Below are 11966 nucleotides of genomic sequence, written 5' to 3' on the forward strand. Positions count from 1 at the left end.
GATATTTTCATGCCTTACACCAGCTTCTGATTGCAATAACACATTCACCATGTTACTATGTTTATTATAACAGTCCCTGTAACACTAGAATGTAACAACTTTGCTTTCATGTTGCTGTATCTACCATGACACTCTAAATATACATGTTTTTTCACTATACTTCCACCATCTACAAACATCTCCAAAGTGGTGTTGTATCTATGACAAGCTTTATTATGATGGAGTTGTTTTCTTACCTTATCCACACCAGCTTGAGATTATAGTAATATCTCTATTCTGGTTTAGAGTCTGTCATGACAAACCCTGTATAAAGATGTTTTCACACACTACACCAGCTAGAGATTGTAATATTTCTTCTGTAGTACTCTATCAATTATCACAATAAGTGTTTCAAGATGACACCTATTTTTTATATTATCTACAGACCTGAGTAATTTACAGTATATACTACAGTGCTGAGTCTGTTTTATGTGAAGGATCCCCTTCGGAAGAGAAAAGGTATCCATTTTGGATAAGGACCCTATTTTTGTCAAAGATCTAAGATTTACACAGTGAAGAAATCGATGATATGGCTAATTTTAATTGTAATTAAATTTTTAATAATCTCTTTTGAACTGTTGATTATAAACGAAACTGCTCTGATGCTGTTTTGTTTGGTTGAAGATGGTTTACTGAGTCCTTGACTATAGAGCATGTCATGGCTCCTGATCTGATTTGGTGCATCTTCCTTAATGCGTATGCAACTGCTTTTGCCGTATTCATCATGATACGAACTGTGTAAGAATGCTTTTTGCACCATACCTAGCGTGTGTATTTACATCAACTACAGACTGCAGTAACACCTCTACTATATTACTGTATCCATCATAACATGGATTGTGGAGAGGTATTAGCACTACACTTTGTGATTCTATACCAGCTACTGTTGTACAGTAACCATTATGACCTGCACTATGCAGAAGTATTCTAATACAATACCCAGTATTTATATCTACACTGCTGCAGCAACTTCAAATTTCTCACAATATTTTTGTGATTTGGATCCTTCTAATCTAAAAACTTTGAAATTACTTTTGAATAAAACTGAAGCCCCTTCGTACAAGTTGTTCATTGTACCATCAAATTCTGCATCAGAAATTTTTTCAATGTCAGGACCATTAAATATACTGGCTTTCAATTTAGTGTCAAACAAACCAAGAAACTTTTGGCATAAATACATGAAATAAGCTCCAATCTTTTGATGGAGCTTTGACAAATTGCTTTCTTAGTCCAAGTTTAATATGGGTCAGTTGTTGCAGTACTTTATTTGTATTCACTTTTTTTTTCTTTTTTCTGTGATATGTAAAATTTTGGTGTTTCTTTGGTAAATACTGCAATCCTCTGAATTTACCAAAGAAATATTGAAAAAAAAATAGGAAAAATATTTATTTTTTTAAATTTCAGGAAGGAAAAATACTTTCATTTTAGAAGTGTGTTTTGTGATAAGTAAAAGAAATAGATAACTTAGAAGTAATTAATTAGAAACAACAATTAAAACCATATTAAATATAAGATATAAGGAATATATAAGAATCAGTAGAAATTTAGAAAAGTGGAATTTTCCTGACTGTTACTTCATTTTCTCACACCATAGAAGTTTGAAAATATAGACCTGAAGCATATCTTTTTCATTTTCTTTTCACATGATTCTATTAAAGTTCAGTGTACTTTCTGTGAATCTCATCATCTAGATCAAAACTTCTGATTATGTATAATAACTGAGTGTTCATAAATACTACCATTTATTTCATCAATGGTATTGTACATGTGCCACCCTTTGAATATAATGTATTCTTTGAAAGAATATTGTTTAATTAAAGACAAGAGAAATGTTTGGTCATGAACTGCTTGTGCATTCAATACCACCAAATACTCTGTCCTGCATTGATTCTTTTTTTTTTTTTATAGTTTCAGCTCAGAGCTGCAGCCATGCTGATGCACCACCGTTTATTGTATTACCTCAGAGAAATGGCTCTTGGTTATTTCTACTATTATAATAGTTTCATTTTGCAAGTCCATACCATCCAATTTCTATTACATGGAAAAATGCAAGCAAGAGAAATAATATTCTTAAGATTATAAACCTGGAAAAGTATAGGACAAGTAATTACACTTGGAAAAGTTCAGGACAAGTTGTTAGATCTGGTAAAGTTCAGCCAATAAAAACACACGCACTATATATAGTGCGTGTGTTTTTATTGGCTAAACTGGCAACATGACCATCCCCAAATACAACAATACCTGTTTCAACACGATTTCACATCCAGAATCTTGTAAAACGAATATATAAACGTAATCTTAAGAATATTATTTCTCTTGCTCAAATTTTTCCATGTAATTCATGTTTTTTCCAGGCTATGCTATTATGCTAATTAATAATTTAAGATAAAAATAAGATTAGTATTTGAAGAGCACTTTATTTACATTAACTCATTCTAGCATTACCCATCCACACCAAATTAATGACAGAGAATTTTACCATCTTGAAGGTTTCACTTACAAACAACAAGACCCCAAAGCCATCAGTTACCAGGCTCACCTTAAGTAACCTAGATTTTGAGTTGGTGATAACAGCAATGACTGCTGCTGATCTAGATCTATCAATAATGATTCAATACAACGGTAATTATGAAAGCATATCACATACACACAAGTGAAAATTACGTACATTCCCATAATACAAAAATTGATATATGAAAGCCTCTTTAAATTAACTTCGATGTTAAATAATAAGTTTAGAATTTAATTACTTTATAGTAATGCCTTTTCTGGACAGCCTTACTATGTGCCTTCAGGTATGCTCATAGAGACAGTAAAAAATGACTATATTCTTTCCCCAATAAAATTAGATGTGTATATCTGAAGCATATTAACACATTTGTGAACTAGCTTGATTAAATAATTAAAAAGAAAAATGAAAGCAACTAAAAAGAAATCAGCAAAAGAAAAAGCAATTAAGGCTGAAAGAGAAAATTAATAATAAAAGTTAAACTTATTTAAGTGCAATAGCATATTAAAAATTACTTTATTAATTAGACAAATACCTTTTCTGAACAGCCTTACGACATGACTTCAATACTGCTCATAGAGACACAGCCAGAAATGTCTATATTCTATCAAGTGAATTTGTAATTTTAGATAAAGTTATTTTTTATGCGAATTTATTTTCTTGCAATTATTAATAAATTATATGTATTTTTATAAGCAAAAAATTATTGATTTCATAACAGGGAACAACAACTACAATATAATCATCTTGAATTTGCAACATTGCTCACCAAACAATAACAAATTGCAAGACCCCAAAATCTTCAGTGACCAGGCTCACCTTAAGTCACCTAGATCTTGAGTTAATGAAAATAATAATTGTTAATTGAAATGAAAAATAGACACTTGTGTTATGTAATAAATTTGATTTAATTAACAATGGTCAATGACATATATAACTTCATTGCTATTAAAATTAAAAGTAATATAAAATATAATCACTTAAAATTGTACCTTTTCTGAATTGCCCTATGATTCATAGAGACAGTCACAAGTGGCTATATTTTATTGAATAATTTAAATTAAGACAAAAATTAACATGAAGTTATTTATAAAAGCAAGTAATCCCCACCAAACCCTTCATTGGAAAGGTGAAAAATTGGATTATTAAACAAACTTGTTTACTTTATTTTAAGATTGTAGTATTAAGAATCCCATTTTTTATATTTTGAAATACTTATATGTATAGGTGCAGGAGTGGCTGTGTGGTAAGTAGCTTGCTTACGAACCACATGGTTCCGGGTTCAGTCCCACTGCGTGGTACCATGGGCAAGTGTCTTCTTCTATAGCCTCGGGCCGTCCAAAGCCTTGTGAGTGGATTTGGTAGATGGAAACTGAAAGAAGCCCGTCATATATATATATATATATATATATATATATATATATATATATATATATATGTGTGTGTGTGTGTTTGTGTGTCTGTGTTTGTCCCTCCACCATTGTTTGACAACCGATGCCGGTGTGTTTACGTCCCCATAACTTAGCAGTTCGGCAAAAAGAGAATAAGTCCTGGGGTCGATTTGCTTGACTAAAGGCAGTGCTCCAGCATGGCTGCAGTCAAATGACTGAAACAAGTAAAAGAGTAAGAGTAAATGATTTAAGTTTCCAATAACATTTTTTCATAGAATAATTTAAAAATTTTTTTAATATTTTTTTGGCAACATTTTTCTTAATATAAATTATGTATTTAAAATTTAAACTTTTTATGTTAAATTTTGCAATAAAAAAATAACTGTTATTACTCCCTTTAAATTATATATAAATATTTGATTTTTCATAAAATAAAAAATATATTCTTTTAGTAAAATTATTTTTTTATTTTAAGGTTTAATACTAGGTTGAGGAAAGAGTTTGTGCGGCGTGTTTAAATAATGATTTTTTATGCAAGAATTTATTCAAAAACGGCAACTATTCTTCAAAATAAAGACCATCATTTTCCACGACCTTCTGCCAATACCAATCCTTCAGCTTTGAATTGAAAAATTCTTGACAGGCTTCTTCTACTTCATTGAATGAGTTAAATCAGCGTTAAATTGAATGTAGTTAGATGGAGGAATGTCTGGACTATAGGCTGGATGCAGCAGAACTTCCACACTGTCCATTTCTTCAATCTTGTTTCTGGTCTTTCTGGCGGTATGTGGCTTTGCTTTGTCTTGTTGAAACAAAGCACGTTTTCGATGAACAAGTCATGGGTACTTTTCAAAAGTGAATCACCATTGAACATAGCATGAACTGAATGAACATACATACTACAAAAATATATTAAAAAAAGCATTATTTTAATACGGTGCACGAACTTTTTCCTCAACCTAATAATTTTCTTGTTTTCAAGTATTCATATTGTTTTAACTTTTTCTAAATAGATCATTGTATCAATCGAACAAAGTAGCTTTTTATTTAATTATAATTTAAGTTCCATTGAATTGTATGCCTGATTTTTTTTTTACATTTTTTCCATAAATAATTACACAATGTCAGGCAATTTGGGAGGAAATTTATGATGTCTTCTTGTAATAATATTGTCACTGATTTCATCTCCAGTTTTAATTAATGAGGTATAATGGCTTTTCTAGATGCTAGTCCTCTATGAATAACAGCAAATATTTGCTGCTTTTTTGAACTGAAGTTCATTATATCACATTTGATTGTTTCTTCCAGATTAATATTTTGATTAATTAAAAATCTATTAATTTGAACAAGATATTTAAATTCAGGAGGAAATTCAATTCTTGAAGTAATTTCATATTCAGTATTTAATGAACATGTTTCGCATTTTTCTAAACAAGAACTTGTACTTTTAGCAATCAAAGATTTCAGCTGTTGAGGACCATTATTAGTTGGTTGCAAAAGCAATTCTTGTAAATCAAGAGGTAAATGTGATTGTCTACCATACCCACGAGTTGTATTGCAGTTGCAAATTTCAGTTGTAAAGATTTGGCAGGTAGGTTGATGCAATCTAATACATCTTGTAGTATCATATTTAACAAATTTAAACTTTTGTTGAAATTCAATTTCAAAATTATGGAAAATTTCTTTCCAAAATTCATGAGCATGCCGTTGATTTCCATCATTAAATCTTCCATCAATTATAAGTTTCAAATTTGCAACTGTGTTCTTATGATGATAAAGAATATTTTTCATTTCATGAGAAAATTCATTATCATTATTCAAATTATGCAAATAGTCTTGAAAATCAGTCAACTCATTAACTGATTGCATGATTGAATTAACAAAGTAATCATTATTTCTATTTATAAACCCTTTAGTGTTCAAACCGGCCAAATCTGGCTGTATCCGACTGCTCTACAAAATCACTAAAAAAATAAACAAATCATGTTATTGAATTTTCATAACTTTGAAATAACGTGAAACAAAGCCTTTCCCGCCTTTATTCAAGTATAAATACTGTGAAATTGTTTAGACCACATGGTTTTTTTCAACGTTTGAAGAGAAGTTTGTGCCTTAGTTTTTAATGAAATGGCGTCAGCAAGTAGTGATTCCAACTTTAAAGGTTTTACTCTTTACGATATAGAAAATATAAATGAGAACAAGACTAGTTTGTCTTCGGACGAATCTGATATCGATATTAGTGAATATTTGTTGAACGAAGAAGATTTTGAGAACGAAAGTGATGAAAATGATATCGTAAACATGGCAACATGGTCAAAGATTACAACACCAATCACTATTCCTGATTTCACAGAAAACACTGGTCCACAACACAATTTACCTCCTGATGCTCAACCATTGGACTATTTTTATTTTTACTGGAAAGTTTTTTTGAAAATGTTACGGAGGAAACAAATATGTGCAACATATAATTTCTATTCGTTGAAGAAGCGATCCACCCTGGCAGCCAACTTATACTGCAGAAATGAGAGTGTTTTTCTTAATATTATGTATGGTGTTAAACAGCTTCCATGACTGTGGAACTACTGAAGGTAGTGATATAAGGTATAGTGATCTGTACATCTCAAGTATAATGTCGAAGATGAGGTATTCGAAAATATCTCAGTATTTACATTTGTTTCTGCTAATGTCCCCAGCAAAAACGACCCAAAGTACGTCCTGTAATTGATTTACTCCTTAATAGTTATAAAACTGTATCTACTTGGGAAAAATATCAGTGTAGATGAAGCCACGATAGGCTAAAAGGGCAGAGTACATTTTTCGGCAGTACATGCCTGCCAAACCCACTAAATGAGGGATCAAGGTATGGGAAGTTTGTGAATCAGACACCGGATATTGTGTAAACTTTGGTGTTTACACAGGTAAAAAATATAATGGAAACAGACCATATGGATTGGGACATGATGTATGGTCTCTTACTGAACCATTTCGCCATCAGTACCGACACCTCTATTTTGACCGTGAGGGGACATTTTACAAATGCAAAAGGAAAATTTATTAGCTACTGCTTTCAAAGACAAAAGACAGATGTTATTTCTGTCTACTAATGAACAACCTAGTGTTGGTGCTAAGGGGGAAACCCCTAGTGAATATTTGTTATAACAAATATATGGGTGGGGGTTGAAAAATCTGACCAATATTGGGCATATTACCTAGTTGGTCGACCTGGAAAGAAATGGTGGAGGTACATTTTGTGGTTTTTAGTTAATTTAACTATAGTTAATTCATGTTGTTGGCACTCCATCGCTTACGACATCAAGGGTTCCATTTGATCCGATCAACGGAACAGCCTGCTCGTGAAATTAACATGCAAGTGGCTGAGCACTCCACAGACACGTGTACCCTTAACGTAATTATCGGGGAGATTCAGCGTGACACAGTGTGACAAGGCTGACCCTTTGAATTACAGGCACAACAGAAACAGGAAGTAAGAGCGAGAAAAAGTTGTGGTGGAAGAGTACAGCAGGGTTCACCACCATCCCCTGCTCAATAAACACTCACAACGCCCGGTCTGAGAATCGAAACAGCGATCCTATGACCGCGAGTCCGCTGCCCTAACCACTGGGCCATTGCACCCCCACACTTCATATCATAAAACAAGTTCTAAGCACCAGTCATTAAAAGCTTAGAGCTTAGGAGACATATTTATGAAAGAGGTAGCACTATATATATTGGTATGTCAAATACTATATAGTGAATATTCTAGATTTATTAAAATTAGCTTCACGTCTAGAGGACGTATCATACTTACCAAATGGCAATCTTGACCAGCTCCACTTGAAAAGGGAAGATTATCTCAAGATACAAGAATTTCTCCAAAACTTAAGAAGAACTGGCTTATTGTCTGGAGATAGAATAGTTGTATTTGTGGACATGTGTTTCTAGCTCCACAGCCCTCATCAGTACAACAATTGCCTGATCCCATCTCCAGTAGCCAAGAGATTTAGACTTATACAAAATAGAAAACAGCAATGGCCTAAATCGTCGTCGTTTAAAGTCCGCTTTCCATGCTAGCATGGGTTGGACGATTTGACTGAGGACTGGTGAAACCAGATGGCTACACCAGGCTCCAATCTGATTTGGCAGTTTCTACGACTGGATGCCCTTCCTAACGCCAACCACTCAGAGAGTGTAGTGGGTGCTTTTACGTGTCACCTGCACGAAGGCCAGTCAGGCGGTACTGGCAACGGCCACGCTCAAGATGGTGTATTTTATGTGCCACCTGCACAAGAGCCAGTCCAGGGGCACTGGCAACGATCTCACTCGAAAATCCTAGGAAGGCCAGTCAGGCGGTACTGGCAACGGCCACGCTCAAAATGGTGTATTTTATGTGCCACCCCCACAAGAGCCAGTCCAGGGGCACTGGCAACGATCTCGCTTGAAAATCCTACGATGGCCAGTCAGGTGGTACTGGCAACGGCCACGCTCAAAATGGTGTATATTATGTGCCACCCACACAAGAGCCAGTCCAGGGGCACTGGCAACGATCTCGCTCGAAAGTCCTTAGACATGCCTCGGGCACAAGTGCCAGAAAGGCGATGCTAGGCACAGGTGCCATCACAAATTCGCTTTCGCTTGCCCCAATAAGTCTTCGCAAGCTGAGTTTCGTGTCCAATTTAACTCGATTTCGATTTCACTTGCCTCAACAAGTCCTCGCAAGTGGAGTTTAGTGTCCAATTTAACTTGATTTCGATTTCACTTGCCTCAACAGGTCTTCTCAAGTGGAGTTTAATGTCCAATGAAGGAAGGTACACCCAAGTGGACTGGCTGAGGCCCTAGACTTAGATCTCACTTGGCTTGCCGGGTTTTCTCACGCACAGCATTTGGCAGAATATCTACAGCTGGATGCCCTTCCTAAACACCAACCTCTCAGAGAGTGTAGTGGGCGCTTTTACATGCCATCGGCATGAAGGTCAGTCAGGCGGTACTGGCAATGGCCACGCTCAAAATGGTGTATTTTATGTCACCCGCACAAGAGCCAATCTAGGGGCCTAAATAATTTGCATAATTTAAGCAAAAATGAGCTAGAAGAAATAACTGAAAATGGTCAATAGAATGTATTTGAGAGAAATTAATATATTTCAGTATGTGAAATACCATAATGAAAATTCTTGATCTATTGAAATTATCTCCACCTCTAGAGGCTGCATAATAATGACCAAATGGCAATTATGACCAGAACTACTTGAGAAGTGGGGAGATCCATTACAGCTAAACTTAATCAGTTTTGCGCAAGATATATAATCAGGCAACTATCTAAGAAACACACTCATCAGAGTGCCTGGTATAGGAAATAATGGCAACTGCTCTGTTACTGGAAGTGAAGAAGTGTCACAGGCAGTCTATGGTTGTTGTGAAAAAGATGAAATGAAATTGCAGGAAGCAAATTAAGAAACAAGATTCCATCAAGAATTATGCCATCAAAATGGGGTTTAAGGTGTAGGCAGTGTGAAGTTGACATAAGTGTAGGGAGATTTTGGAGTATAAGGCTGGACAGTTTTGACAGATGGCCAAACATATGCATATGTGTGTTTATATGTGTATAGTTTAGTGTGGTCAAAACTTTGAGCTCTCAGGTTCTGATGGTAGTGTTGGCTCCGTAGTGATCCTGGTAGTGGTCCTAGCATTTGTAATCATGGTGGAGCTCATAGGTAGTCAACCATATATTTTCTCTCATGTGGGCATGAATGAAACATTTTGCTCTTGCAGTTTAGGTAGGTGTCCAGGTGAAGAGTTTTTTTAATACAATTCTATTCTCAGCCAAACATAGCCTATGCCTTCTGCTACTGTTGAAGTAAGGCTTGCACTTCCTTTGATTGCCTCCAACAACTTTGAGATACAGGTACAACAGAAACAGGAAGAAAGAGTGAGAGAAAGTTGTGGCGAAAGAGTACAGCAGGGTTCGCCACCATCCCCTGCGGAGCTTCATGGAACTTTAGGTGTTTCCGCTCAATAAACACTCACAACACCCGGTCTGAGAATCGAAACCGCGAGTCCGCTGCCCTAACTACTGGGCCATTGCGCCTCCACCTATAATGCTGTATACTTTGGTTAATATATTGACTCTATTGAAAAATATACAAGTGCCTATTGTTTTTGGCTTATAGATTCTTAGATGACTTACTTCTCCCACATGTACAGAGTCTATTGCAATAGACCACTTCTAGCTACTATCCCTGGCAGTGCATTCTTCATAGTCATCAAAGATTCACCACAAATACATATTTTAATATCTCTTTATGACTATGAAATTATATAACTTAAGTTGCTCAACAAAAAATATCCCAACTCCATCTAATGAGCTCTACATGAAGATGCTACTGAAGAAGATGATAGACTTAGTCAGCCGTCGGAAATGGACAACTTTTTCTTTGACTAAGCTAAACTGCCTGCAAAGCCTGAGCACTTATATCTTAGATCCAGGAAACTCCCACTCAAGATCAAAGTGACCTCTTGAACATCATTTCTTGGCCAAAATTCCATTGCTCCTCTTCCCCTTTCCTAAATAAACACAAGAGAGATATTCTGATAAGACCTTTTAGTTTTTTCAAACAAGTCTAAGAATTTGTATAGAGTAGATAATGATACACATGTGTAACTACTAAACAACAACATTCACAACAAACATACAAGAAGGCAACCCCTCAAGCCCTTGATAGCATTAACCATAATGTCAAAGAGATAACTTTTGACTGAGGATTGAAGATACAATAGAGATCCTGGTGAAAGAAAAAAAAACCCTGTATAATAATCAAAGACTACAGACTAAACTTTATCTCAAACTCCAAATGCCATTAGATCAACCATGCAAAATCAGAGATCAGCCAGGTAAGCAAGCAACTGATCAGAAGGATCAACATGAGAAGAGCCTCTGACCTTACCTTTTGTGCAATGCCAGTGTAGTGAAACCTCTCTCTCGGGCATTCAATCACAAATGATAACGAAGCGGCTAACATCTAGCCTTCGGCTGCCTTGGACCCTTGTGTCCACTACCCTGATTGGTTCTCATTTGCACAGCAATCATCACCAGTTCTGTTTTGCGCCAGGGTGCATTCCGTCCAATCGTGGCCTTCTAATAAGGTCACGTGAGAGAGTGATTTCTGCCTATTTTCTGGAGCCCTATTTCCTCTATAAATAAGCCTGTTTGAACCAGCCAGTTGTCACGATCACAGACTTCTCACAGGTCTGGTCGTTGACCACATACAGAACACAGCTCCAGCCAGTTTCCAGCAATGACGTCCTCACCACCAAAGTACTGTCTACCACAAAGTCATCGCCAGCAACACCACCACCAGAGTACACACCGACAACAAACGCGGTTTCATCTCGACACAATGAGTGGATCAATTCCACCATGAAGTTAACAGTCAGAACCAACCTGCGAGGATATTCTGTACCAGGTAACCGGTCGCAGCATCGACGCTCAACACACACAAGTGACACCACAGCTCTGCCCTCTTGGCCACAACTTCCTGCGTATGAACATTCCATCTCCTTATGTAACTCTTATACGAACTGGTATTTCTCTATCTCTGTGTTTAGGACTTTTATAGTCTATGTTACAGACACTCTTTCTATGTTCTGTATTCCTTTCTCTCACACACACTCTTGCTAACCTTATTTCATATTGTTGTATACATACTCTTGTACACGAAGGCCTGACTTATGTATTGTGTTATTTATACATGCCGCATGCACGAACACACAGACACTACAGTTTCACTATGTTAATAAACATACTCTCTTTATATATCTAATGGTTGTCTCTGTCACTCTCTTGTTCCTTTATTGGCACTTGGCTCGCATCTCTCACGGCGAGCCAACTATGTTATATAACATGTTTTTGTGTTCGACCGTGCAACGCGTTAAAAGGAGCCTTTTCCGTCTCGTCGCCATTCTCCTTTGGTTCGCACGGTCGTTCTATTACACCAGCAATCATGACATGGTTTAAAACCAATAGTGGCAGG

At 35.9% G+C, this 11966-nt stretch overlaps 1 protein-coding gene across 2 annotated transcripts in view; it reads left to right on the forward strand.

Annotated features, from left to right (window-relative positions):
- LOC106874666 (malonate--CoA ligase ACSF3, mitochondrial) overlaps positions 1 to 11756 on the forward strand; it is a 48909-nt gene extending 37153 nt beyond the window's left edge. For both annotated transcript variants that reach the window (XR_016243378.1, XR_016243384.1), the window contains exon 9: positions 5391 to 11756. The gene's annotated coding sequence lies outside the window, so the exon portion shown is untranslated. The remainder of the gene's footprint in view (positions 1 to 5390) is intronic.
- The last annotated feature ends 210 nt before the right edge of the window (positions 11757 to 11966 follow it).

This window comes from Octopus bimaculoides, chromosome 1 (assembly GCF_046866305.1).
Source record: "Octopus bimaculoides isolate indiv1 chromosome 1, ASM4686630v1, whole genome shotgun sequence".
Classification (NCBI taxonomy): domain Eukaryota; kingdom Metazoa; phylum Mollusca; class Cephalopoda; order Octopoda; family Octopodidae; genus Octopus; species Octopus bimaculoides.